Source organism: Pezoporus occidentalis, unplaced genomic scaffold, assembly GCF_034315485.1.
Source record: "Pezoporus occidentalis ecotype Australia unplaced genomic scaffold, CSIRO_AGI_Poc_V1 ctg279, whole genome shotgun sequence".
In the NCBI taxonomy this organism is placed as follows: Eukaryota; Metazoa; Chordata; class Aves; order Psittaciformes; family Psittacidae; genus Pezoporus; species Pezoporus occidentalis.
The window spans coordinates 271,044-297,082 of NW_026914708.1; the positions used below are offsets into that span (position 1 = coordinate 271,044).

The 26,039-nt window shown below is 49.6% G+C and overlaps 1 protein-coding gene across 9 annotated transcripts in view; it reads left to right on the forward strand.

The window, feature by feature from the left end:
- SHANK3 (SH3 and multiple ankyrin repeat domains 3) overlaps positions 1-26,039 on the forward strand; it is a 329,535-nt gene that overhangs the window by 216,989 nt on the left and 86,507 nt on the right. The gene's annotated exons all lie outside the window — the stretch shown is intronic.

Consider the following 26,039-nt stretch of genomic DNA (forward strand, 5'->3'; position numbering starts at 1 on the left):
CTGATCGTGATGTGTCAGGAGCATATTGTGAGAATTCATTATACAAAACCTAAGTTATCCTGTGGTGTTGGAGCTTGCCAACACAGCAGTGAATGTGTCCTGGTTTACTGAGCTTCTAAACCTTGCTGAGTGGCCCCATGTCCCCAGGATCCACCATCAGAGAAGGGGGAGGAGGTTGTCTTTACATATGTGCCTTTAGCTGCACCCTTAGGCGGGAGGAAGACGCAATCTTTCCACCCTGAAGTCCTGCTGGACTGCATGTCAGGAGCTTGTAAACTCTCTTCTGGACCCAGTTATCTGTGTCTTCTTGCAGATCATAGTCCGTAGGTCTTGGCATTTGCAGCTGATGCTTGCAAAGTGCTGACAAACTGGACTGCTCTGCTAAAGCATGACTGGGATCTGCTGGGGTCACAGTAACAGTGCTGAAATGGGCTGTTAAAACTTGGGATTTTGGCAAGTTTTGGTGGGTTGAACTTGCCAAATCCTCCAGTCTCTTCTCTTGGAAGAAGAGACTGGAAGAGACCAGTCTCTTGTCTTGGAAGAGACTGGAGGATTTCAGCTGCATCCCCATGGTATGGTGTGTAGTCATGCACATGAAAGCATGAGGAGCACACCACATGTCCATCAGGCCACCTTCATGTGTTTGCATGGTGGCAACCAGCAGGTGCTTGGTGTTCATGAGAACAGAACAAGCAACCCAGAACATTCCTGCCTGCAGCAATATTGTGTTCAGAATCTCCTGGGCCAGAGGCAGTCTGGGTATGCAGTAGCTTTGGATGGATCATTGTTCTATTCATTTGCTCAGTGATGTGCCACTCGAGTGCCTTCCCTCTCTCCAGAAATGGAGCTGGGGTTGGCTTTGGTGGAGACAGTGTGACAGTGGTGGTGCTCAGCAGCGGGGTGCTGTGTCTCCTGCTCCTGCAGTGTCACAATACTTGTAGTGAGGTGACAGGGAACAAGAAGAGCTTCTCAAAGTGCGTGTGTGTGCTCATCATTCACTCACAGGTTGCTCTGAGCACAGCAGTGAAACAGCCTCAGCCTTCAGTTAAGGAAAATTGGTGTGAAGCAGAACAAGCGGCTGCCTTTGTTGCGCACCTTAAGACCATCGCCCTGCCTCAGGGACTGGTGCTGCTGGAGCCATGAGCCACCCAGCCAGCAAAAGACATCCCACCGTGGAGGCACCCGGTGGTCACACAATCATAGAATCATGGAATCAACCAGGCAGGAAAAGCCCTTCAAGCTCATCCAGTCCAACCGTTCCCAGCCCTGCCAAGGCCACCACTTACCCATGGCACTGAGGCCTCATCTCCACGGGGTGTGAACACTTGCAGGGACGGTGCCTGCAGCCCTGCCCTGGGCAGCCTGTTCCAATGCCTGAGCACCCTCTGGGGCAGGAATTGTTCCTCAGCTCCATCTAAACCTGCCCTGGGGCAGCTTGAGGCCGTTTCCTCTTGTCCCATCCCTTGTTCCTTGGGAGCAGAGCCCAGCCCCTCCTGGCTCCATCCTCCTCTCAGGCACTTGTAGGGAGCCATCAGGTCCCCCTGAGCCTTCTCTTCTCCACACTGAACCCCCCAGGTCCCTCAGCCCTTCCCCATCACCCCTGTGCTCCAGGCCCTGCACCAGCTCCGCTGCCCTTCTCTGGCCCCACTCCATTCAGTGGAAGCTTCCTGCTCTGATTGCTGGAGTTCAGAGCGTGGCTGTTGCTGAAGCAGGGATGGATGGAGGTGGTGCTGGTGGCCGGGAAGCAGAGAGCACGGGGAGCAGAGCCTCAGGAGTGCAAGGGTGTGTTTTGCAGTATTATGGGATGGAAGTGGTGCTCTGACTCAATAACAGGAGGCTTGGGGCCATGGGGTTACCATCAGGGGTATGTGGGGATTCACATGCGAGGTTTAGGATCACCTTAAAAAATAAGATAAACAAAATGGGGTTTTCCCCTATTTTTTTAAATATTAAATGCTTGGGCCAGTAGGTTCCTGGAGAGCAGGAATGAAGAGCTGAGGTGCTGTAGGACCGCTGCAGCAGATGATTAACATGATTTGCAGGAGAGTGCTTATTCCATCATCTCTGACTTCACTGGAGTGCTCAGACGTGGGAGCGGATTAACATAATGACAATGTTGGAGGAACAGCTTTAAAAGTACTTGAGAAAATTACACGAGTGACTTCAGATTTCAGGTAAAGCCTTTGAAATAGGGTTGAATGGGTGCCCCATGCATAGAGCAAGGAGCAGCATCCACACGGCTGAGTTCAGGTTTGGGTAGGGTGTATAATTTACTCTTTTCTGGCTTAATAAGTGAAAAGCAAGCTGAGGATGTATATTTGAGAACATAGAAGGTACTAGGCGGTATAATGAACACAAGTGTTTTCTTTTGTGGAATCAGCCTCCAGGGAAGCAACGTTCCCAGGTTGCAGCTTCACCAGCACGTGGCCGGTTTCAGAGGGGAGGTTGAGGTCTGTGTTGGTGGAGGGTGAGTCTGTTCTGGGGCAGGCCCCACTGCTCATGGACATCGCTTTGAAGCGTAACTGTGGTTAGAACCGTAAGAGAACACGAGGCTGCTCTGTTGGCGAGGTGTGCTGGGGTCACCAGGGGGCAGTGAGCCTTCCCCAGACCTCTGAGGATGAGGAGCACAGGGCAGGGCTCAGCAAGCCTAATCTGGTCTGAAATAGGAATAAGAGAAACGGGGAGAGAAGCCTGAGCTTGTTCTTATCAGCAAGAGGCAATCGTGGGGGAAATTGACTTCTCTGATGAACTATGTTAAGGGAAGAGATTAAAGTGATTCAAAATTAACTATAAAATTAAGAGCCCACATTCTCCATGGCACAGCTGGGAAGGAAAAGAATTGGGAGCAATTGTCAATTTAGGATTTATTTTTTATTGTTACTCAATCACAGGGATTAGTTGACCAGGGAGAGAGATTACAACCACGAGTAGTCACAAGCCATCTGGATGGACCTCCCCTTAGAAGGCAGGGAAAACTGGAAGTCTCTGAGCAGGGATTTCAGTGCCCTTAGATGCTGTGACTGGCCAGATACGTCGATACACAGAATTACACAATAATTTAGGTCGGGAGGGATGTCTGGAGGGTTTTAGCACACCCAGTTGCTCAGAGCAGAGCCAGCTACATCATGGTGATTTGCATGTCTCCAAGGCTGGAGGTCCCACAGCTCCTGCAGACCTGTGTCCCAGTCTTTGTTTCCAGGGTGAAAAACGTTTCTGTATATCTCACAGTGATTTCTTGTGCATTTGCATTCATTGTCTGTTGTCCCATCCCTCTCTGCCTCCAACAGCCTCTTCTCTCTTCTGTACAGCCTCCCATGAGCAGTAGCGGGTGGCAGTGAGGCGTCCACTATCTTTTCCCCAAGCTGAGAAAGCCCAGTGCTCCCAGCCTCCCCTCATTGTAGGTATGCATTCACTCAGGTGAACTAACCAAACTGGGAATGTGAGGGATGTGTATAATCACCTACAAATCATTGGGAATGCACCTGGACTTTGTGTTGCTCCATTCCCCTGACACTCATGACAGCGGTACCCATGTGTGCGCCACATGGTGCAGTTCAGTGGCTGCTGTTCCCGTCTTTTCTCTAGGTCCTGCTCAGGGCTCACCCCTCTTGGCAGTGTGGTCATAGCTCGTCCTCCCCATTGAAATCAGCATCTTTGCTGTGGTGATTTAACCTCAACCAGGAACTGAGCCCCACGCAGCCGCTCGCTCATCCCAGCAGAATGGGGGAGAGAATCAGAAGGGTAAAGTGAGAAAACCGTGGGCTGAGATAAGAACAGTTCAATAATTGAAATAAAATATGATGATGATGATGATAGTAATATATAATGAAAAGGAAACTTACAAAGAGAGGGAAAAAAGCCCAAGAAAACCAAATGATGCAAATGAAAACCATTGCTCACAAGAGCTGACCCATGCCCAGCAGCTTCCTTCGCCAGTCTTTCCTGTTTTATTGCTGAGCTCAATGTCCTATGGTCTGGAATGTCCCTTTGGTCAGCTGGGGTCACTGTTCTGGCTGTGTCCCCTCCCAGCTCCTCATGCACCCCCAGCCTGCTCTGTGGTGCGTGGGGCGAGGAGCAGAACAACCCTTGATGCTGTGTAAGTACTGCTCTGCAGTAATGAAAATATCCCTGTTATCAACCCTGTTTCCAGCACAGATCCAAACACAGCCCCTTAGGAGCTACTGCAGACAGCATTCGCTCTACCCCAGTCCAGACCAGCAAACCTCTGTCAGGCACTGGGATCCCAATCCCCTGAGCACCTCCTGCATGCTGCTTTCCCAAGGCTTTATGGAGCTGTGTAGGGATGGGGACACAAGAGCCAAGAGCTGCTTCCCATCCTTCTAGACCAAACCAAGGAAAAGCAGTCGCTCTGGATTTCCTTGAGCTTCATGCTGTGTGTGCTCTGGGACAACTTCCTTTAGTCTTCTCCATCCTGCCTCAGCAGTCCCTGTGTGCTGTTTGGTCAGGATTGGTCTCGGAGCAGTAGAACCCTCCTGATTCCTGCCCTGTGAGGTAGCACTGGGAGGCAAGTGGCAGTCAGGGAGCTGGAATGTGCTCGGCATTGTCTTTCTCTCTTGTGGTATTCATAAGCAAGCCTGGAGGGACACTGTGTGAACTGGCAGGGCTCAGCATGAAGCGGAGGCTAGGAATGGCTGGGAATGGTCAGGGAATGGCTGGGGAATGGCTGGAATGGCCTTCTAGGGCACAGCATCGAAAATACCCCGGCAAAAGGAGCTTCCTGCTCAGAAACAGGAGAAGGGGAATGAATCTTTGACACGTGTTGTGCAGCCTGCGCTGCTGGGCAGGCAGTGGTGGCAGATCTGGAGAGGTCTCTGCTCTGATGTATAGCTGGAGACGGGTTTTCAGCAGCAGCCCATCTAGTTGGGAGAAGGTAATTTGTGCTGGGCTGGTACAACCTTTGTTGCTATGGCAACAGAAGTATAGAGGGAGAAAATGAAATCTCTTCCTGAAAAGGCTTCTGTATAATCCCACTTGTCAAATTAACGTGCCTTCAGAATAGTCTGAAGTTAAGATCTTTTGGTGAACAATATCTGTTGGGACCGCTTAGGTCTTTCACAGAGAGTTTCAGGAACATGGAATGGTAAGAAGGGAGCTCCTCCAGGCCCGTGCTCTCCCTCAGCAGCCCCTGTGCTGGGGTCCTGCTCAGCTTTCTCTGAAATTCAGAATTTCATAGAATCACAGAATCCCAGCTTGAAGGGACCTCAAGAATCATCTGCTCCAACCTTTCCCGCAAAGCATGACTTAGACTGGATGTCCCAGCACCCTGTGCAGCCCAGTCTTAACAGTGTCCAACGCTGGGGAGTCACCACTTCCCTGGGGACATTATTCCAGTGGCTGGTGGTTCTCAATGTTAAAAAATTTCCTCTAATTCCCAATCGGAATCTCCCCAGGAGTAACTCGTGCCCATCACCATCCACATCTTTTTTGTACAGCAGTGACCAGAACTGGACACAGTATTCCAGATGTGGCCTGGCAATCACCAAGTAGAGTGGGGACAAAAGTTGATGGTTAACACGAGGCTTTGTGACCTGTTTCATGCCAGAAACAGGACCAGGTGTGATGAACTGATGGAAGCTGAGTGCCAACAGCCAGTGGAAGCTGTTGAGAGATGCCCAAGCTGAGCAGCTCCAGCCTGAGGGGCTGCTTGTTAAAGGAGCAGTGGGAAGGGGAACTGTTCATTAAAGCAGACTCTTCAACAGGACTGTAGTGATAGGACAAGGGGTAATGGGTTAAAACTTGAACAGGGGAAGTTTAGGTTAGATATCAGGAAGAAGTTCTTCCCTGTGAGGGTGCTGAGGCACTGGAACAGGTTAGCCAAAGAAGTGGTGAATGCTCCATCCCTGGTGGTGTTCAAGGCCACATTGGACAGAGCCTTGGGTGATACAGTCTAGTGTGAGGTGTCCCTGCCCATGGTAGGGGATTGGAACCGGATGATCCTTAAGGTCCTTTCCAACCCAAACCAGTCTGTGATTCTATGATTCACACTCTTTAGGAACAGACTCAGGACAAGGGTTTAGCAGTTGGAAAGCAGGTCCTGGGAAAGTGTGTGAACAACCTGTCCAAGGGCTCTTTGTTGGCTGCAGAACAGTTTGTGGGGTTTCCCTTTTGCTTTTCCTTCTTTCTGCAGGAAAGGAAAGGTGCCTAGCCCAGAGTCAGTGCTGTGAGTGTCGCTGTAGGTGAAGTGCTGGAGCAAAGGGCTTGGAGCAAAGGAAGGATGGACACACACACTTGGTCTCAGGAGTCCTGCTTTCTGCAGTGTGTTTGAATAAGCTTTGGTGAGGTAGCAGATGGAGTACAACCACAACTTGGAAGAGGTGGTGACTGATAGAGCTGTTGGTCACGAAGCAGCTCGTCTGTCTGAGGCTGAAGTCTTTCTGGCTCCTGCTGTCTCTTGGGTTTGAAGCCTCTGAAGCACAAACCTACTTAGTGATAGATTTCTGTGAGGCATCTTACTCTGAGATTCTGGAATCATGTGGGTTGTTCTCAGCAACGTCAGCAGGGCAGCAGCTGATGACACATGTAGGATGTTAGGAAATAGGAAAGAAATAGAAAGTCTACTAAAAATAGTGTTAAACTTCTATGTAAACCCACGGTTTGACAGTCTCTTACTTGCAATTGTAGTTTTCCCATCTGAATAAGAAGAACTAGAAAAGGTTCAGGGACAGCCAGCAAGGGTGACCCACAGCATGGACCACCTTGCCTTTGAGAAGGGATTAAATAGCCTGGAATTCTTCAGCTCAGGGAAGAGTTGCCCAAGGAAGATTTGTCAGAGGTTTATGAAATCATGAGTAGGCAAGGAGAAGGTGAATATGGAACAATAGTGATTTCTTAGTACAAAGGAATGAGGTGACACTCTGTGGAATTAGCAAGCAGCAAGATTAAAATAAAACAAAGTACTTTGTCACTTTGCAGCTGATTAAATTGTAGAATTTATGCCTACTGCATGTTGTGGAGGCCAGAACTATAAATGGATTTGAACTGGGAGTGCAGAATTACTGAAGGGTAAATCTGTGACCAGGAAACACTGTGTGCTCAGGGCTTGAGATGAGGGGTGTACTTACTGGCTTCCAGAAGCAGGAAGGTATCACGAGGGTGGATCACTGGCCCTTTCTTCTGTTTCTTATACTCCTTCCTTTAGTGCTTGCTACTGACCATTACTCACCAAAGGATGCTGGTGTCAAGCCCCAGTCTTCTGCAGTACCTCGTCCTTGTGTTCTGCTATAGGAAAGGACAATAGGAGGAAGGACCCAGCCTCCCTCTGTACTTCAATGAAGTGTTGTTGAACACTTAAGACTGACTTTAAAAGAACAACAGGCCAGCGATGGCAAAGTCACAGACTCAGTCTGTTCGTGTTCCTTCATGCTAACTGGAAGAACAGAGCAAGTTGGACCATGTTGAAGCCTTTCATTCCTTCTTGAGACATGGACTGACTTGGTTCTTTGAGTATTTTACAACCATTAAACTCAGTTGGTTTTCTTCTGCAGTGCAGTTCTTTGGTTGGTCTTTGAGCACTTTATTTTCCTACCAACCATTTGGTGTCTTGGAGCACAGCATGGATGTTTCCTGTGATGTTCCCCTTGTGTAATGGTTTTCTCCCTCTACTGAGTGGAGAGAGAGAGGAGAGGTTTTTTTGTCATGTGTTAGTGGAGAGGTTCATCTTGTGTGACTACAGACAGCTCAATGCCTGTCTGCCCAACCTTATCGTCTGGGACTTCTTTAGAAGCATGGAGCAGCAAAAGGAGACTTACAGGGTGCAGTTACTTTTCATCCAAACCCATCATTTAAGTCAGATGAATCACGACCTCGTTGTGTATTTTCACTCATAGGGTGTGTGGGAACCATAGGAGTACTCATGAACATAGAGACAGGTATAACATCACTGTGAAAACCTAGGCAAGATGCAGCCTACTCTAGGTGCTGCCAGCAGGAGGTCTTCATTCAACTACCCACTTAACCCTAGTGGTTTGATGGGGAAAAATAGGGGTTTCCACAGCAAAATTGACCTGACTGCAGATATATCCCCTAATAGCACATAACTCATCCCATGCAGTCACTTCCTTTCCCCTCATTGCACCGAGACGTACTGTTGTTGTGGTCCCTTCTGCTGTGTTGTGCCCCAGCTCTGTGAATGTCTTCAGCATCCTTCTTGTTGTTTACTGACTTGGAGAGCTGAAGGAGCAGAGGAGAAGCCCGCGGCTTCTCTGCTAATTTCAGCTCCTCAAAGTGTTTAAGCACTGGAGCAGGTGTCATCCTCCCCTTTTCTGGACAACAGGCCATGCTTACCGGGGGACAGAAGCCGTTGCAGATGCCTTCAGTGAGTCACTGCAGACTTGTAGGCAGGAAGAGAATTCAGAATCATCTGGAGGGATGGAAACTCTTGTTTGAAAACACTCAGATGCAGTTCAGTGAGGAGAGATGCAAATGATGACACTTGCAGAAAAGTGCTCAGCTGTGCAGTGCAGGAGAGAGAAGGAGGGGGAAAAGGTTCAAGATGTTCATAGAATCCCAGACTGGGTTGGGCTGGAAGGAACCTTAAAGCTCATCCAGTTCCAAACCCCTACCACGGGCAGGGACCCCTTCCACTAGAGCAGCTTGCTCCAAGCCCCTGTGTCCAACCTGGCCTTGGACACTGCCAGGGATGGGGCAGCCACAGCTTCTCTGGGCACCCTGTGCCAGCGCCTCAGCACCCTCTCAAGGAAGTTCAGTGAATCCCAAGCTGAACATCAATGAGCAAACTCTTGTGAAAACCCAGGGAAATGGGCCGTGGAAACATGAGTCCAGCAAACCTTCTCCTTAGCACTGGTACAGTATAAATTGAGGTGCTGGGCAAGTGTCTGTGTGGTAACAGTCTTCATATGTGTAATTTAAACTGCAGAGGTGGGAATAAACCCTGCTCCATGGCTTTTGGAACAGAACAAGAGGCAATCAGCAACAATCACAGCAAACAAAATTTGAGCTCAGCAGTAGGAAAAAATTCCTCATTATAAGGGTAGGAAAGCATTAGAGGAGATTGTCTCAGCAGTTATTTAAAGGTCCCTCATTGGAAAATAAAGAACATTTTAGACAAACATCTGTTAGGAATGTTTTGGTATAATTGATTCTGCAGACTGGGGGTTCTTTGGCTTTTGTCATTCCTGCACTGAATGTGTTCCACCACTGGTGGACGGGGCGGGTGTCACTGTGAGCCTTGAGTGTCATGAGGCAAGGGAACCAAAAGTGTTTCTTCAGCATGACCAGTTGTAAGTTATTTGTACTTCTCTCCAGAGAGCAATTAAAAGCAGGTATTGCAGGAGACTGTCTTGTATCTCTTGAGCTGAATCATTAGCTGCAGAAGCTTGAATTATGAAAAGTACCGCAGATTCTTACAATATCTTCCAGTGACTTTGGGTGGGTTTTCCTTTTCGTGAGAGTCTGCTGGTCCTTGTTCTTCCAGGCAGAAGCTAATCAGATCATTACAAACAAATGACTGTAAAGAACTGTCACCGTTCTTTCCTCTCGCACTTCTTCAGCTCTGAGTAGTTCAGTTGTATCTGTAAGAATTGCCAAAACCGTTTTCTGATTGGGTAAAACATGAGTGAGAAGGGGCAGAGTGAGAAGGGGCAATTGCACTGGATTTGCCTTCCTGTGCAGAACAGCCTTTTACATTTTACCTGGATATTGGATTTGATTGTGAAGACTTTTGGTAGACTAAAACGTGAGCGTATTCACATGACCAAACTGTTCCTGGTGTCCAGAGCCCTTCCACAGTTCAGGATTTACCAGATGCAGTTTTCCAGCAGAGGACGAGCATCATCCATGCAAAGGAAGTGAAAAGCCCTGGATCTTTTGCCAGTCTAATTTGGGAAATTGTTTGTTCCCCTCTTCAAATACAGTGATGATTTGATAGGAGCGAGTGACCTGGGGGGCCTTCGCGAGCTGGCTCGTCCCATCCGCTGTCCTCCATCCTTCTCTGACCAGTTTCTAGTTTCACCTTCTGAAGCCGCACCCACAAAGGGAGCAGGAAGGGGAAGTCGTTGTGGTGGGGGTGAGCAATGCAAATTGCAAGAGCAAAAGCAGTCACAGCTTCCAAAGAGCCTGGTCCTCTCCCATATGGAATTTGGAGAAGCAAGAGTCCGCTTTTTGGCACAGAGTTCAATGTTTAGTTGCCACCTCCAGTGGGAATTCTGCTTAGTTCAAGGCTCTGGAGTCACCCCCTTGAAATCTGAGATCCCTTCTCAGCATTTCTTGAAAATTCTAAAATACTGGAAGTATTTTCCTTTCAGTTTGTACCTACAAAAAGTGATGTAGATGCCTCGACCTTCTTTCCATAGGAATAAATCTCTGATAGGAATTTCACATTGTGAGACTTTCCTACGCCTGGGATTCTGTTTTCTTTGCCTTGTGGTCTCAAATGTTTCTGTGTCATTCTTGAGGACACCAGCTGGACTGTTCTGTTCTGAGAAGGTCATGGGTACAGAGGGAATAGTGTTTCCTTTCCACTGGATCATTTGTGGAAGTCCACAGGTTGCCTTTCTTCTTGAGCACAGTGAGAGCTCATGTTGTGGACCACTGACTGTAGCACAGGTTTGGAGTGATCCTCATGGGGCTAACTGGAGGCAGCTGCCCCACCGTGTCTGTGTGCTTCTGATTACATTTTTTGGCCTTTTGGTGAGCTTATTACATGTAGGATGCTAATGTCCTATGAGAAGGTTGTGATATCTTGGGTTAATTCACGTGCAGTGGTACCAAACTCTTAAGCCATAGTAGATGATCTTCTGGGGTTGCCATCATCTATTATATTGGGATCTTGACAAAGTGCTTGACAGATTTAACCTCCCATTAACTACACTGGTGAGATTTCCTCTTTGATCTTCTAAATGAAGCAGTCTGTTAATTTACTTAGGATTGGAGCCTGCTGATAGTTTATAGTTCCTGTGTCATTCCTGGCAGTCCCTCCAAGGTCTAGAATTTCCCATGTTTCCAGACTTTCTTAAATATAGACATTTGTTACTAAGATGGTGCCTCAGCTGATTTCTCTAAAGCTCTGCAGTGTAAAGTATTCTGGTTTATGGATTAGGAAATGCTTTATTTTAGCAGATGCTGCCTCATGCTCTCAGTAGAGGTGACAAGTTTTCTATTCCACCCACATTGTTTTAGTAGATGATGACTGTGCCCTTCTCTGTTCCAAATTCAGCAGCAAAGCACCTACTGGACATTTCTGCCTACATTACAGTTTGCAGTTTCTCACCTAGCTCAGTGCTGGTCTTGTACTTGACCCACCCATAACTTGTAGCCAATCTCTTGTTGCAATGGCGATGCTGTAGGAGCTGTGAAGTATACATGCTAAAGTGGTAGTTGCTATATACTACACATTGTAAATGCTCTTGAAGTGCTTCAGGAGAAATCATAGAACCACAGACTGGGTTGGGCTGGAAGAGACCTTAAAGCTCATCCAGTTCCAACTACCTGCCATGGGCAGGGTCAACTTCCTCTGGACCAAGTTGCTCCAAGCCCTGTCCAGTCTGGCCTTGAACACTGTCAGGGATGAGGCATGAGCCTTGACACTCATCAAGGGGTCAAAAGGCATTTTGGCCCATGTAACCTGTCCAGATTCAGCCCACCAGAGATCTTTGTGAGAGCAGGTTATTTCAACAGGGCTCATTTTAACTTTGCAGCCAAAGCAGGATCTGCAGCATCCCTTGTGCTCAGTTAAAATGAGAGAGGTTTCTATTGCAGGTTTGTTGGCTTGTGTGTTTTAACCTGTCCTTGGGCAAATGTTTGCCAAGATCTTCTTTATGCCAGTGGTGTCCTGGAGATCAGATGCAGTGTGTGCTCTTGGTTTATGGTGACATTTCCTCTCGGATTGTGTGCCTGGAGTTCAGCTGCCTGTAACTTCCAGCACAGTAACTCGTGACTTGTGCTAAGATTACAGAGAAGGGTAATTCAAACCCTTGTGATGCATCTGCAAGAAGCATCACGCTTTGTAAGAGCAAGGACTAAAAATGTGATGCATATATCATCTAGTCAGAACAGGAAAGCTGTGAGCGCTGTTTCAGTGCGAGCTTGCTCTGATCACGACGTGGGGCTGTGCACGGATGTGGAGCTGCCCCTCACAGGTCACATCCTGCGGCATCGGACACGGACAGGTGGGAGTCTGCTGCCTGGGGCCCAGCACCATCACTTGGGCTTGAACAGCGAGGGTGATTTCTTGTTCAAGAGCTGAAGCATCTGTGGGGCTCCGCTCCGAGGGGCAACCCGACAGCACCGGGTGGACAAGCACTGGAGCAGGACCAACACGGTGAGAATCTGTCCCTTATGGGAAGTGTCCTCGGTGAGGAGTCACCTTCCTTGAGGCAGGGGTTGAGATTGATTGTGAGTAGGCAGGGCTGCTGCAGCCAGTGCCCGGTGCTGGTCTCTGTTGGCCGTGGGTGCCAGGGCAAGTGATGCTGTGTCCCACTGGAGAGCGTGGGGCAAGTGCGGGCATGGCCGGGGCACATCGAGGCAGGATCATACTGAGACCTTGTGCCATGGTGGCTGTTTTGGTGTGAGCTGCCTGTGCTTGTCCAGACACTGGCTGCGCCCTCAGGGCTGGACAGGGGTTGTGGGAGCAGCCACGTGCAGGAGCTTGAGGCTGCCGGCGCGGTGCAGACTACACTAATAACAGGTCTTTGGTTTGCGATTTGGATATGATCCAGTTAGTACAACGTTTAATATGCTGACATCAGTTGTGGGGATTTGAAAGTAGCTTCTTGGCCCATCTTCTGTAGGAGATGCTGAGGAAGAGAAGATTCATTCCAGAGAAATGATTATAGCTTGTTCTGGCACTTCACATAAAGGCCAAGTAGGGCTTTAGTAGGGGGGTTCAATCACCAAATGGGAAACTGGATGTTTTAGTCAGAGATGTCATTTAATAATGGATCCTGCTGGTATTCCAGAAGAGCTGTTTTCATCCTCATGAAACATCTTGCTTTCTCCAGCAGGTTTTATAGACCTTGTGACAAGAAAAGGTTGAACCTCAGATCTTGGAGGTAATAGACTTGGAGAATCATAGGATCATTTATGTTGGAAAAGACCCTAAAGATCATCAAGTCCAACCATAAACCCAGCACTTGGCAGTGTCAGGTTCACCGCTAAACAATGTCACCAAATGCCATATCTACATGGCTTTTAAATTCCTTGAGGGATGGTGACTGCAGCCCTGCCCTGGGCAGCCTGTTCCAATGCCTGAGCACCCTCTGGGGCAGGAATTGTTCCTCAGCTCCATCTAAACCTGCCCTGGGGCAGCTTGAGGCCGTTTCCTCTTGTCCCATCCCTTGTTCCTTGGGAGCAGAGCCCAGCCCCTCCTGGCTCCCTCCTCCTCTCAGGCACTTGTAGGGAGCCATCAGGTCCCCCTGAGCCTTCTCTTCTCCACACTGAACCCCCCAGGTCCCTCAGCCCTTCCCCATCACACTTGTGCTCCAGGCCCTGCACCAGCTCCGCTGCCCTTCTCTGGCCCAGCTCCAGCACCTCAATGTCTCTCTTGCAGTGAGGTCCCCAGAGCTGAACACAGGATTCAAGGTGCGGCCTCATCAGTGTCCAGCACAATGAGGGGCTGCTGCTGCTTTCCCAGCCGCGCATGAGAACTGAACTGCTGAGACTTTCCTCCCTGTGAGGGTGCTGAGGCGCTGGCACAGGGTGCCCAGAGAAGCTGTGGCTGCCCCATCCCTGGCAGTGTTCAAGGCCAGGTTGGACACAGGGGCTTGGAGCAAGCTGCTCTAGTGTGAGGTGTCCCTGCCCTGTCCATGCAGCTGGATCAGCTTTAAGGTCCCTTCCAACCCAAACCAGGCTGTGATACTGTGATGCTGTGAAATGACCTCAGTGGTGGACAAAGCTTCGTGGTACAGAGGAAGGCAGAAGAAGTAAGCGTATGACGGGAACCTGCAGTGCTCAGCGGTCTGACATAGCATGCTTTGGTAGCTCCAGGTTAGCTCCGGGCACATGAATGGCACGTGCCAGCCTACTGCCTGTTTGAGGCATGTTTGAGATGTGATGGGAGCAGCAACGTGCACAAGTGACCACCCTTCCTGAGAAGGTGGATCCAGCGCTTTGGAGAGGCACAGGCAGTGCTGAGCCCAGCCCTAGGCAGGGGTGACAGCAGAGCAGCCGATGCTGTGGGGTGTTGTGCTGGTGCAACATCGGCATGGGCTGAGTGAGCAGAAGGAACCATCTTCACCTCTGCACCCATCTTCCCGTCTCCAGACTGTGCTGGTCATAGATTCCTGACTACAAATACTAAGTTAAGTCTGTCAGCAGCAGACCTGAATGCTGATTACCAACCTCAGCTCCATAGCTGATGACACCGGTGGAAAAAGGCCCTTACGCTGCCCTGCAGTCCCTCCTGCCACGCTTGTGAAGGGCATCTGTAAGAGCAGTATGAAGGCTCTCAGATCAGTCTGTCCCCACGGGGCTTGGCTAGGCAGGAGGTGCCTCCAGCTGTGGTTTGTGTGGCTCAGAGCCCGAGCAGGGCGCCCTCAGCTTGCTCAGCCCCTTCCCTCCTGCTGGGAGCAGGCTCTTGGCTCCTCGGACAGGGAACACTTGCGCAGCCCCGGGCAGTGTGAGCAGCTACCCATATGTTGAGTGCATCTATTTGCATGCATGAATACCAACAGTCGTGTGCACAGTGGGAAGAACACGCTAACAAATCACAGCGGGTTTTCTAATTACTTTGTGTGGGTGTGAATTACTACTGAGCTGCAGGGCAGAGCAGAATCAAACCTGGATCTGTCCCTTTTCCTCCCTGCGCTGGCTTCAGAGCAGTCGGGGGTGCTGGGACACTGCTGCTGCTGCTGCTTGGGAATGTGCTGTGAGGGTGGTTTTCTTGTAATGCTGGCTTTGTTGGGAATGCTGATTAACTTTCAGGCTGGTGATTACTTGGAATACTTACTCTTTTATGAAACAACAGTGTTCTCATTGCTTTCCTCAAGTTTCTGCTGCAGTTGTGTTCTTTTCTGTCTTTTCAGGCACAGTTGTCAGGGTCGCTATATGCATTCCCATGGTGCAAGTATTATCAAAGTATTTCCATTCCTATGACTGTCTTGGCGTTTTTCATGTGTGGTCTTCATATGTGTTCTTCACTTCCTTGTTGTTTAAACTGAAGTGGACTAATAAGTACATAATACAAGATAATAAGTACATAATATGAGAAGTCGACAAGTCCAAAGTTAATGGTGGGATCTTTCTGCTACTTCACCATCCCCTGGTGTTAAGGGAAGCCTCTGTTGTGTTACTCTGATATTACTGGTGAATTATGGCTTGTTAAGAGTTTGAATGAGAAAGAGGGAAATGAAATGTGGAGTCAGCAAGGCCGAGGTGACGGTTGGTGTCTGCAGAACTGCTGGTGCATCCAGTGTGATGATTGGAGGGGTTTTCTTGGCTTGGGACAGCCACAGAACACAAGGCTTAAGATCCACATGTTCTTCTGCTTCCCTGAGTAGCAGTCATGCCTGAAAGCCATTTTCCACATGTTCTTCAGCAGATTGTTACTTTCTCCCACACAAACCTTACCTCATTACATGCCTATGTCATGGTCATATTGGCCTTTTCAGTTTTTGAAGGCTGCTTGTAAGCTTAATGCTGTGACAAACAGCTTACTTAGCAGCAAGGCAAGCTGGGCTAAGCATATTAGGTATGCACTGCATTGATCTCCAGTTCAAACCAGCAGTGCTGAACAAGGCTCTCTGGAAAACGAGCATGAACTCTTCCATAATGGAGCCTTGGGATGTACCGGTGGAGCGAGGGGGCCTGGTGCCTCGGGAGTGAGCCCTGGGCAGGGAATGACTCACTTGCTCTTCAGTTGGCCTGTGTGGTGCTGTGGTCGTGCTCTTGTTCAGAGATGGGTCTAAGATGGTCTCTCATTGCAGTATGTGTCATTTCTAGGTGGGTTTTTTGTGGGTGGTAGGACACTTGCCATCTGGACAACCAACATGTGTTAGTGTCAGTACAAAACTGAAAGAACTAAACACATTTCTGCAGCAGGTTGCTGAAAGAGAGATTTGGGGTTGTCTGCAGTTGTGTATGTGACAGTCAGGGAGGACAGGACAGAAAGGGGAGGTGATGGATTGTTAACTAAAATTCAGTAACACATGGAAAAGTGGCTCGTGCCAGGGGTGAGGGGCTCTTGGTTCACATCTGCATCCAATCTCTTTGGGAGTTTGAGGACTCACTTTCCACATCTCGCTGGGCTCGGAGCAAAGGAGCTCTCTTGTTGAATAGTAACAGCATTAGGGTTGTGCAAACAGAATTTCACTAACCCTGCTTCTAGTGGTGTCATAGAATCATAGAATCGTTAGATCATCTAGTTCCAACCCCCCTGCCGTGGGCAGGGACACTTAACGCTAAATCATATCACCCAAGGCCTCGTCCAAGCTGGTCTTGAACACTGCCAGGGATGGAGCATTCACAGCCTCCCTGGACAACCCATTCCAGTGCCTCACCACCCTCACAGGAAAGAATTTCCTTCTTATATCCAACCTAAATTTCCCCTGTTTAAGTTTTAACCCGTTACCTCTTGTCCTGTCACTACAGTCCCTAATGAAGAGTTCCTCTCCAGCATCCCTATAGGCCCCCTTCAGATACTGGAATAGGGGCCACTGTCACTGATGCCAGTAGAATTACAGAGTGGTTTGGGTTAGGAGGGATGTTAAAGCTCCTCCAGCTCCAACCCCTGCCACGGGCAGGGACCCCTTCCACTGGAGCAGCTTGCTCCAAGCCCCTGTGTCCAACCTGGCCTTGAACACTGCCAGGGATGGGGCAGCCACAGCTTCTACCCACAGAAGTAGGAGGTAAACACGGGAGGTGGCCTCGTGAATGAGTTGGTTTTCACAGGATGTCTTTGCTGGTTGGAAACCCTCTGTAAGCACTGAACGTTAAATTGCCAACATGGAAGCTACAAAAAAGAGGTTTTGTTTCAGGGTGTTCATGTTCTAAACAGAGATGACAAAATATATAGTGAGAGCCCATGTGTTAACTGGAAGTTATTCTTAATTACAGTAAAAAGTTAATGATAATTATTACAGAGGAAATGTGTCAGCCCCAAGGGAAACAGCCGCTGTGTTGGAATGAGAATTGTGCAAATTACTGAATATCCTAAGTGCGACCTGGAAATGTGAGTCCAGGAAGAAAAGCGAGTGCTGGGGGCTGCAGTGTAGGGATCTCCACGAGGATTTTCCAGCCTATTGCAGAGCCCTGGGGAGCCGGTTTGTGAAATGGACCCATCCAGTGTGGTGGGATGAGTAAGTCTGAAACAATCTTTGTGTGATGCTGCCCCTTCACATGAGGCAGGAAGCAGAGCTGGGGCTGCTGAGCTGCTCCTGGTCTCTCAGCCGTGTTGGGGTGAGAGGTGAGGATTGAACCCTGAGCCCTTCATGCATCCTGGCTGGAGCGATGTGTGGTTCCGCTGCTCCTTGCAGAGCTCCGTGTGACCTCACGGGTCAGGGGAGCTGCAGCTCCAGCCTGGTGTGATTCATGGCAGCGCAGCACAGCCTGACAGCTGAAGACATAAACCCAAAGCCATCATTCCGGGTTTTTTTCATTCTGAAGGTGGTAAATCATTTGTTAAAGAGACAGGAGCTGTCACTTAAACCATAAAGGATGTGTTGATCAATAGTGACTACACTGCTTGTGTTCAGTCTGGAACAGTTGCAGTCGCAGTGTACACAAGGAATGGATGTGACTATGTGCTAAGCGTATTTCTTGTTGCAGACATCATGGAAGGGATCCGTGTGTGTGCAGGCAGGGAAAGCCTCACCTTGGAGCTAGCAGCTGGTGATGATGGTGGCAGTGCTGTCCAGGGACACTGATGGTTAGAGCAGAGACAGGGGCATCTTGTATTCTGAGACATACAGAGCTGCCTTGGGGTGGGCACAGCCATTCATGGCATCCCCGGGAAATCATCAAGGTCCCTTGACTCACCTGCTGAACCAGCTGGTGACACGAGGCTGCTGGTACTGGAAGTCATCCCTGTGGATTGCCACAACAGCACGAAAACAGCCACAGCACACAATGCTGCATAAGTGACATCTGTACTCTTGGAGAAATGAAATAATTGCTATTGAGCTCTTAGAGAATTAGGACTAAATTGGTCAAATCTCAGGTTGCAGCAGTACTCCTGGTAAAATACAACCATTTGTAAGACAGCAAGGATGAATTGATGCCTCACTGAGTACCGCCTCCACTGAGGAGCTGTTCTAAATCAGTTCTGACGTGTGACCCTCCAGCAAGTTTCTGCGTCATTCCATGAGGGTTTGGTGTGCACTCGTGGTCCTCAAACAGGGCCCTCTGGGGTCCTGTGCTTCTGGTATTCCAGCAAGAGTGGGAAACTCTGATCCCCCGCAGCTGTGTGAAATGGTGGTGTTCCTCCCTCCTGCAGGCACGAGGTGTGGAACTGTGGCTCATTGCGTTCACTGCTCCATTTAGGGGACACAAGCTGCTTCTCTGATTGTTTTGATTGTCCTGTAACTCAAAGGACTTTTGAAAGACAATAAGACAGTTGTTCTCAGTGATTTTGTGGCCTACCTGTGGGCATCATGAGGATGATGTCAGAGTTGCAGCTATCACAGGGAGCTGGATTTACCTTTGATGCAGACTGCTGTGACTTGAAGAAATGGTGCCATATCTTGGGCCATGTCGCCATCAGTACAAGAAAGACAGAGAGTGCCTGCAGAGTGCAGCAGTTTCCAGTATTACAGGACCAAAGTGCTGCCCGAGGATGTTCAGCTCGTTAGACAAGTGTGTGTCAAGAAAACCCGGCACCTCCTGCCCTCGGATGAGTTGGTGCGCTCCAGCACTATTTCACCAAAGCAAGTGTGCCTGTAGGGACAGGCCAAGGGGAATGGCTTGAACCTGCCAGAGGGGAGACTGAGATGAGCTCTTAGCCAGAAGCTCTTCCCTGTGAGGGTGCTGAGGTGCTGGTACAGGGTGCCCAGAGAAGCTGTGGCTGCCCCATCCCTGGCAGTGTTCAAGGCCAGGTTGGACACAGAGGCTTGGAGCAAGCTGCTCTAGTGGAAGGGGTCCCTGCCCGTGGCAGGGGTTGGAGCTGGAGAAGCTCTGAGTTCCCTCCCAACACAAACCAGCCTATGATCTGGTCTGTGATGACCAATGCCACGACTGGAGCTGGTTGGCGTGGCCAGCAGCAGGCTGTGACAGGTACCAGCATCACTGCCAGGAGGACAGGACTCCCGGACACCAGGTAAGTCCTGGTGTGGACATTCTGTAAGAGACATACAAAGAATGGTATGATTACAGTATCAATGGAAACATCTGTAGGAGAGGGCAACAGCAGAGGCAGCAGACTAGGGATCAGCGGCATGGCCTGCACTGATAGCCCCAAACACTCTGAGCTGACCAGGGCTGACCACAATGCAGATGTTGGCTGGAGCTCTGCTTGTTCCAGTTGCTAGAGCCTTGCCCGGTGAGGCATTAGGATGATGAGCCTGCAGCACCTTCTTTCTCTGCTGATATCCCTGTGAAAAGGGGCCTCCCATGTCTGCCAGCCCAGCCTGAGTCCTGCTGTGCCTCTGGGCACCATGAGTGGCACATCTATCACCCACAATGTACCTGAGACACTGTAGTTGTCTGCTGCCTGGCCCTGGTGGGTGATCCTCTCCTTTTTACTCCATAACCTCTTGTAGAAACACAGGGAAGCACAAGCTGTAGTTAGTTTCTCTGGAGTGGCCCTACCTTCTCTGAGTGCTGCTTTGATACCATGGTCATCTGAGCCTGCTCTGACAGGCTTCCTGCTCCATAGCAACTGATGTAGTATCAGTTTTGATGTCTTTGCAAATTGTTCCACAGATTCATGTTTTGCCCATCATGCTGTGTTTCTACATTTAACTTGCAAGAGATCACGATTCTCTCCCCATTCCTCATTTGAACGTGGTTTCAGCTCTATGAAGGATCTTTTCTTGGTTTTAATAACCTCCCTTCCCTGCTGTTTAGCCATGCCAGCTTCTTCCTGTTCTTTCTCAATCTGTGGCATGTATTCATACTGTGTCTCCAGCACGGTGCCCTTAAACAGTCTCCATCTGTCTCTTTTGCTGAGGATGGAATAAATCCATGCTGTAGAATTTGGATTTTCTAGGACCTGTTTTTGTTATTTATAGAAATAATTGTTCTTTCCTGAATGCACCTCGGGCAAGAGGCAGAGATAATGTTCTTAAATCTCCTTCCCAAGCAAAGGGAGATCTCAGGTGTCATCTCTCCTTCTCCAGTGCATGTGGCAGCCTGAGGCAGTGCTGGGGTAACTCCTGGAGCATCCCTCTGTCTGTGACCATTTTCCCCTTTGAAGAGAAGCAGGATGAATTGTGTGAGCTCGTGGTACATGGAAAGCCTGGAGCTGCTGCTGTGCGTTACCGCCTCTGTGCCTCTGGGCAGCCAAACAGCTCCACCTCGGCTGGGAGCAACGCTGTTCCCAAGGAGCAGAATTCCCACGGGTGACATCGGCAGCGCTGAGCCTGGATCAGAGCCTACCTTTGCCTTCTAGTTGAGAAGACACCATTTGGCACTGAAGAAGGGGTAATGGGAGGCTTTGAGTGGTGGACTCCCAGTGGACTGAGCCCGTGTTTGCTCTCCCCTGGTCAGTTGTCACTGTCAGTGTCAGGCTCTGTGGAGCACATCCAGGGGGAAGGAGCTGGACAGAATCCCCTCATCAGCTGCAACACCTCTTCTGGCAACGCCTCTTCTGGGGATGAGAGCCCAGCACAGAGAGGTTTCTCCTGCCAGTATAAATATCAGCCTGATTATTCCAGGGGCTTGCTTGTCTTTTGTGCCTCTCTGCAATGGCATCTTTTCCTTGACTGCTTGTTGGTGTTTGCAGCAAGGTCTCAGTGGCTTTCTCAGTATTGCGACTGGTTTGAGTCAGGCAAAGCATATCTTGAGCATTCTTAGACTTCGTGCTCCCTTTAATGAGCTGTCCTATTGTCTGTTTGAATGTTTTGGTTAATGCCCTAGAAGTCACCAGCTTGATGTGCTTAAATTAAATTTTCCAGTGCTGAGAACTTCCTGTGAAAGATGCCTTTGTTTGAATGGGGAAGATGCTGCCTTCCAGCTCCTTTCCCTAATGCTCTTCCTCACCTTCTGCCATAGCCCATCTTCAGAATTCGTCGGGTACTCACAGCTCCCATTTCACCTTGGACTGGGCAATGGTGAGTTTGGTTTTTAACTGGTCTCTGAAATCCTGGCAGGCATGCTAAGGCACATGAAAATCAACAAGGTGCTTGGTGACAGCCAGCAGGGCTTCACTAAGGGGAAATCCTGCCTGACCAATTTGGTGGCCTTCTATGATGGGGCTACGGAACTGATGGAAAGGGGTAGAGCAGTTGATGTCATCTACCTGGAATTGTGCAAAGCGTTCGACACTGTCCCACATGACATCCTTGTCTCTAAATTGGAGAGACATCAATTTGATGGATGGACCACTCGGTGGATAAAGAACTGGCTGGATGGCCGCACACAAAGAGTTGTGGTCAATGGCTCAATGTCTGGCTGGAGACCAGTAACGAGTGGTGTCCCTCAGGGATCGGTGTTGGGACCGGTCTTGTTCAACATCTTTGTCGCTGACATGGACAGTGGGATTGAATGCACCCTCAGCAAGTTTGCTGATGGCACCAAGCTGTGTGGTTCGGTTGATACCCTGGAGGGAAGGAATGCCATCCAGAAGGACCTTGACACGCTTGTGAGGTGGGCTGATGCCAACCTCATGAAGTTTAACCATGCCAAGTGCAAGGTCCTACAGCTGGGTGGGAGCAATCCCAGGCCCAGCTACAGGTTGGGCAGAGAAGAGATTCAGAGCAGCCCAAGGAGAAGGACTTGGGGGTGTTGGTCGATGAGAAAATGAACATGAGCCGGCTTCAGTGTGCGCTTGCAGCCCAGAGAGCAACCGTATCCTGGGCTGCATCAAGGGGAGCGTGACCAGCAGGTCCAAGGAGGTGATCCTGCCCCTCTACTCTGCTCTTGTGAGACCTCACCTGGAGTATTGTGTGCAGTTCTGGTGTCCTCAACATAAAAAGGACATGGAACTGTTGGAACAAGTGCAGAGGAGGCCATAAGGATGATCAGGGGACTGGAGCACCTCCTGCATGAAGACAGGCTGAGGAAGTTGGGGCTGTTCAGCCTGGAGAAGAGAAGGCTGCGTGGAGACCTCAGAGCTTCCAGTGTCTGAAGGGGGCTATAGGGTGCTGGAGAGGGACTCTTCATTAGGGACTGTAGTGACAGGACAAGGGGTAACGGGTTCAAACTGAAACAGGGGAAGTTTAGATTGGATCTGAGGAGGAAATTCTTTCCTGTTAGGGTGGTGAGGCACTGGAATGGGTTGCCCAGGGAGGTTGTGAATGCTCCATCCCTGGCAGTGTTCAAGACCAGGTAGGAGGAGGCCTTGGGTGCCATGGTTTAGCGTAAGGTGTCCCTGACCACAGCAGGGGGGTTGGAACTGGATGATCTTAAGGTCCTTTCCAACCCTACCGATTCTATGATTCTATGATTCTATGTATTTGACCAGTGCTGGAGGGAACATGACCTGGAGCCAGGCATCCTTCCTGGGGCCTGGGGGTGTGGGACTGGAAGATGGTTTCTTTTGAACCTGGAGTTGCTTTTCATCTGTCAGTTTGCTTTTGACATAGTTCATAATCAGAGCCTTGATGAGCTGCCTCCTGACTGAATTAAACAAAAAATCTTACTGATGATAATCAGTGCTCCAGGACCAGTTCGGAGCATAAACAGGCTCCATTCCAGCCCCCTCTCCATTTCCTGCTGTCATAGAAGCACAGAACCACAGGTTGGTTTGGATTGAAGGGGCCTTAAATCTCCTCCAGCTCCAACTCCCTGCCACGGGCAGGGACCCCTTCCACTGGAGCAGCTTGCTCCAAGCCCCTGTGTCCAACCTGGCCTTGAACACTGCCAGGGATGGGGCAGCCACAGCTTCTCTGGGCACCCTGTGCCAGCGCCTCAGCACCCTCACAGGGAAGAGCTTCTGCCTAAGAGCTCAGCTCAGTCTCCCCTCTGGCAGGTTCAAGCCATTCCCCTTGGCCTGTCCCTACAGGCCCTTGTCCAAAGGCTCTCTCCTGTCCTGTGCTTTCCCTACTGAAGAACCACTGTCACCTGCATTCCCAGAGGTATCCTCATCTACAGAGGAGATTTAAGTGGTTTACTTTCCCATTTGGGATAGGGCTTTTCCTAGTTTCGGTTCAGATGTTGTTGCTGAGGTCCTCTGGCTCCAGTCTCTGGGCTGGGAGCTCTTCCAAGCCAGCAGTAGGTCACTTCAGACCTGCTCCTTTCTGCTTTTCCAGGCCACTGCTCTCAGCATATGTTCAAGACAAAACTCTTGCTTGTGACCCACTGTGGTCGTTCTTTTCCTCTCCTGTTCAGATAGAGGCAAGCAATGCAGCTCCAGGACACTGTGCCTGGCATCGTGCTGCAGAGGAACAGGACTGTGGCATCAGCCCCTGGGAGCCCTTGGGGCTGGGCAGCTCAATAGCGACCTGTTCCTGATCCCAGCCCCCTGGGACATGCCATGCCCCAGTGATTCCTGCTAGGAACTGTTTGCAAATAAACCCAACCCCCTCCCTAAAGCTTCATCTCTCTCAAGTGAGACCTGGCTGCTGTCGCCTGTTATTGCTAGCTTGCTGCATAGCATAGATTTCATCCCGGCCAACTTGCTCTGTCCTGGATGAGCACAGCCATAGAGCATAGGGCAAGGCCAACCCTGGCCAGAGGCAGTCTCTAGAATGCAGTTTGGAATGAGCTACCCTGTTTGTGGCTTTGATGTTTTGCAGGGAGAGAATGTTTGTCTACAAGGACTAAGGCTATACCACATGCTCTTGGGGCCACAGCATGGTCTGTGCCCCATGTATTTAATATAAATAATCCCTCTGCTGTGGGAGATGTTTCCTGCACAAGCAGAATTGAACTCCTCCCAATGCCTGGCTGGAGGTGTGGAACACCACGGTATCTGAGTGAGGTTTCTAATGGGAGAGGCCTGAAATGGTCCGTTTCTCCACCAACAGCAGCTTCAGCTGAACTTTAATTTGAGAGAGATCTCTCTAAAAGTTCCCAGAGAGGGGCCTTCCATCACCACCCCCTTCCCATGCTTCAGCGGTGTTAGTCCTGAGCAGCTGTGCGACACCTTTTAAGCATTTTCTCATGGGAATAATCAAGCCAATCAATCAAACCAGGCTTTTACTTTCCTGCTTTTACCTTCTAGTGTCCCCCTTGGGACTCTCCCCTCCTGACCCACATCCTTCTGGAATTGTGGTGCTATGAGCTGGGCAACTGGAGTGTTACCTAACCTCATGATGTGGTTCCCATCACTTGTAGGTGTGTGAGCTCCTCTGATGCAGATGTGTGCAGTCGCTGGAGCCATTCACTTGACAAAATGTGGGAGTTGTTTCAGCATGGGGTGACTCACAGCTCCATTGACTTCATGGAGCAGCTCCTCTCCATTGAGTCCAACAGGAGCCCAGAGGATTTCTCACTGCAGGTGCCTTTTTTGTATACACCCACATTTCAGTAGGTGACTCCCAAGGCTACTGCAGCACGGGGTAGGGCAAGAGGATTATTTCAGGGTCCAGACAACATTCCTGCTCATGTATCCCAGTCAGTTTGTCATCCTGTTTTTACAAAAGCACAACGCTGCTGCCAATGCTTCCCAAATCCAGGATGAAGTTGGTGGCCCCTCCTGCCAGCTGGCTGCCCAGACAGACCTCCATCTTCTGGTTTGCTTTTCTGAGTTCCTGCCTGCAGAACCATGCATTTCTCCTTTGTCCTCTGTGACTCTTCATCAGGGACTTGTAGCGATAGGACAAGGGGTGATGGCTTCAAATTGAAAGAGGGGAAGTTCAGGTTGGAGATAAGGCAGAAGCTCTTCCCTGTGAGGGTGCTGAGGCACTGGCACAGGGTGCCCAGAGAAGCTGTGGCTGCCCCATCCCTGGCAGTGTTCAAGGCCAGGTTGGACACAGGGGCTTGGAGCAAGCTGCTCTAGTGGAAGGGGTCCCTGCCTGTGGCAGGGAGTTGGAACTGGATGATCTTAGGGTCCTTTCCAACCTAAACCAGTCTGGGATTCTATGATTTTTCAGACCATCTCTCCAATGGTAGTACCACGTGAATCCAAATCTGCTCTTCCAACATGCTGCTGCCCTCTCAGATGGGATCTTCTGCAAATTTCACTTTACTCTTTGTTACATCCTACTCATTGATGAATATGTTGAGCTTGTCCCACGACAGACCCCTGTGAAATCCCACTTGATACATCCTTCAGGGGTGAAAAATGTGTCAAACCTGCTACCTACTTTGCAGTAGTTTATATTCCCCTTGATTTTTATGAGAATGCCTTGTGAGAGTGTTCAGAATGCTTAACTGACACCCTAAAAGGTATCACAGAACTGCCTTCCCCATGTTCATGAGCCCTATTATGTTCAAATAGAAATGAGGTTCATTTAGCACCATCAGTTCTTTCAAATCCCTGCCACCTGCTCTTTATCCCTTTCTTTTCTTCTGAATGTTTTTAAACTGTTGTGCTGTTTGTTAGAGGATTTTCCTGGGAATTAAAGATGAGTTGCTTTGTGTTATTCTTCCTTTTACCACCTGTTTTTAAAGGAAGACAAGCATCATCCCTTTTTCACATCCTTATCCCATCCCACCTCCAGAGACAGCCCATCGCTGGCGTCAGGTGCTTTCCACTGCTGAGGCACCCTCAGTGAACTCCTCTGGGCCCAGCAACTGAAACAAAACCTGAATTCTATGAACTGCGTGTTTTTGACTTTAGGATCAGAGCTGATCTTTGCTGTTTAGACAAAAGTCAAACCAGGAGAAAGTCTGGCACTCAACCCTGCGGAAACAGGATGGTCTGGAAACCTCGTGTCATCTCAAGGAGCAGCTCTGAAGAGCCGTGCCCTCTGTGTCGTTGCATTGGCTCATCTGTGTGTTCATTTCCTGGTGCTGTGTGGGGCACAGTGCCCTGGCAGTGAACTCGAGGTGCTCTGTTCCATTGCCTATCAGAACTTTATTTAAGC